Source organism: Hippopotamus amphibius, chromosome 12, assembly GCF_030028045.1.
Source record: "Hippopotamus amphibius kiboko isolate mHipAmp2 chromosome 12, mHipAmp2.hap2, whole genome shotgun sequence".
NCBI lineage: Eukaryota > Metazoa > Chordata > Mammalia > Artiodactyla > Hippopotamidae > Hippopotamus > Hippopotamus amphibius.
This window is the reverse complement of record NC_080197.1, coordinates 15,346,664-15,349,062: the sequence shown is the minus strand read 5'-3', so window position 1 is coordinate 15,349,062 and position 2,399 is coordinate 15,346,664. Positions and strand designations below refer to the sequence as shown.

The 2,399-nt window shown below is 38.3% G+C and overlaps 1 pseudogene; it reads left to right on the top strand.

Moving 5' to 3' along the window:
- Positions 1-333: 333 nt before the first annotated feature.
- Positions 334-1,085, top strand: LOC130833916 (ras-related protein Rab-2A-like; annotated as a pseudogene).
- The last annotated feature ends 1,314 nt before the right edge of the window (positions 1,086-2,399 follow it).

The following is a 2,399-nucleotide window of genomic DNA, read 5'->3' as shown; positions in this document are numbered from 1 at the left end:
CCAAAGTTAGTAGAAGGAGAGAAATCATAAAGATAAGAGCAGAAATAAATGAAATAGGCAGCATTTCTGGGTTGGCTTGGAGGCTGGGCAGAGTCACCCTGGCAGCTGTTATTGTTTGAGTGGGCTCTGCAGGGTGCCGTCTCCTTGAGCTCCATTGGTGTTGGTTTGTCCAGTTTCCTCTCGGGCCCACACATGGGGTTGCAGCAGTGGTGGGCAGGGCCTGGTGTTTGGACGCCTCATGGCACCAGCACCCAGCGTGAGGGGCATGGAGTAGGAGGAGGAGCAGTAACAGGGGAAAGAGCCTTGTGCCCTGGCATCAAGCGGCCAGAGGCCATGGCATATGCCTGTGTCTTCAAGTACAGCATCATTGGCGACACAGGTGTTGGTAAATCATGCTCATTGCTACAGTTTACAGACAAGAGGTTTCAGCCCGTGCGTGACCTTACTATTGGTGTAGAGTTTGGTGCTCGAATGATAGCTATTGATGGAAAACAGATAAAACTTCAGATATGAGATACATCAGGGCAAGAGTCCTTTCGTTCCATCACAAGGTCATAGTACAGAGGTGCATCAGGGACTTTACTAGTGTATGATATTACAAGGAGAGACACATTCAACCACTTGACAACCTGGTTAGAAGAAGCCTGCCAGCATTCCAATTCCAACATGGTCATTATGCTTATTGGAAATAAACGTGATTTAGAATCTAGAAGAGAAGTAAGAAAAGAAAGTGAAGCTTTTGCACGAGAACATGGACTTCTCTTCATGGAAGCATCTGCTACCACTGCTTATAATGTAGAAGAGGCATTTATCAATACAGCAAAATAAATTTATGAAAAAATCCAAGAAGGCCTCTTTGACGTTATTAATGAGGCAAATAGCTTTAAAGTTGGCCTTCAGATGCTGCTACTAATGCTGTACAGGCAGGCAGGCAGGGAGGACAGCAGGCCGGGGAGGCTGTTGCTGAGTGTGTTTTCACTGTCTCACTGCCCAAAAGGGGCGACTCACCTATTCTTTCACCCTCTCCACCTGCTCAACCGAGACATGAAGCTATTGAAATAGCTTTATGTCACAGAAGACATTAATCCTTCAAATTCTTGTATAACTTTGAATAAATATTTAATGTTCCCTTAAAAAGACAGAATTTGGAAATTGAATTCATATCTATTTGCATTTGATTCCTAGGTCAATTGATGTGATTATTTTTGTTAAATGATGTCTTGTGCCCTTACCTACAAACTGAATTGTATTGATCACTGCAAAGTCATCTTGAGTATTTTAAATCAGTTTGCGTAGTTAGGTTTCCTCACATCTGTGGTTACCTAAAGTTTAATATTATAGAACTGTCTTCAAAAATTTGTCAATTTTCAAGGCTATAAAGAAAACAGAAGGACTCTTTTAATTCTGTATTTATCATTTACTTTCTGTATATATATTTAATAACCTTCTTGGGTGTAATTAGCCAAGCTTGAATTCTTTAATGCATTTGCATAAATTCTATACTGTTTAGAGCTTAAAGCTACAGAAGTATCATTAGGTATTGCTTGGAAACTGAATTTTAAACTTTTTGACATTGTTAACGAACATGTTCATCTTTTCTTGTCACTAGTCCAAGAGAAATATGCTTAATGTACATTACTAAAGGCTATGCATGTGTTAACCTGTCTTAATGCCAAAAGTTTGCTCTTTGACCACAGTTTCTTTAAGACATCTTCAGAAAGGGATTTGTTTACCTTAATGCATGCTGTTGGGTAAAAACACAGTATACTGAGTTAGGTGGGCGGAAGCAAGAACTCCCACCACCTGAGTGACTCCAGGAGAAATGAATGTCCATGTAGATGGCACATTATGAGGACTTTAATCTTTCCTTAAACAAAATAATGTTTCTTTTCTCTTTTATTCACATAATTTCTAAGTATATTTCTCATGCAGGACAGTTTTTCAACCTTGATGTGCAGTGACTGTGTAAAATTTTTTTTTCAGTGGCAACCTATAATCTTTAAAATATGGTAAGCATCTTGTCTGTTCTGAAGGGATGTGACAGTAAACCTACCAGATGGAAAATCCTGTTAAAAGTAGAAAAGCTTCAGTAATTTGCTCAATGTGGTGATTTTATCCTTCTTTTTCTTTTTCTCCTTTGGTGTATAATGAGATTGTTATAGCTATGCAAAATAAAATCTCATGTATAAAAAAAGAGAATAAATGAAATAGAAACAAAGAAAACAATAGCAGAAATCATTAAATATAAAAGTTGGTTCTTTGAGAAGTTAAATAAAGTTGATAAGCCTCTAGCAAGACACATGAAGAAAATGAGGGAGAGGACTCAAATCAATAAAATTAGAAATGAAACAAGAGAAGTACAATGGACCGTGCAGAAATAAAATGAACCACAGGAGACA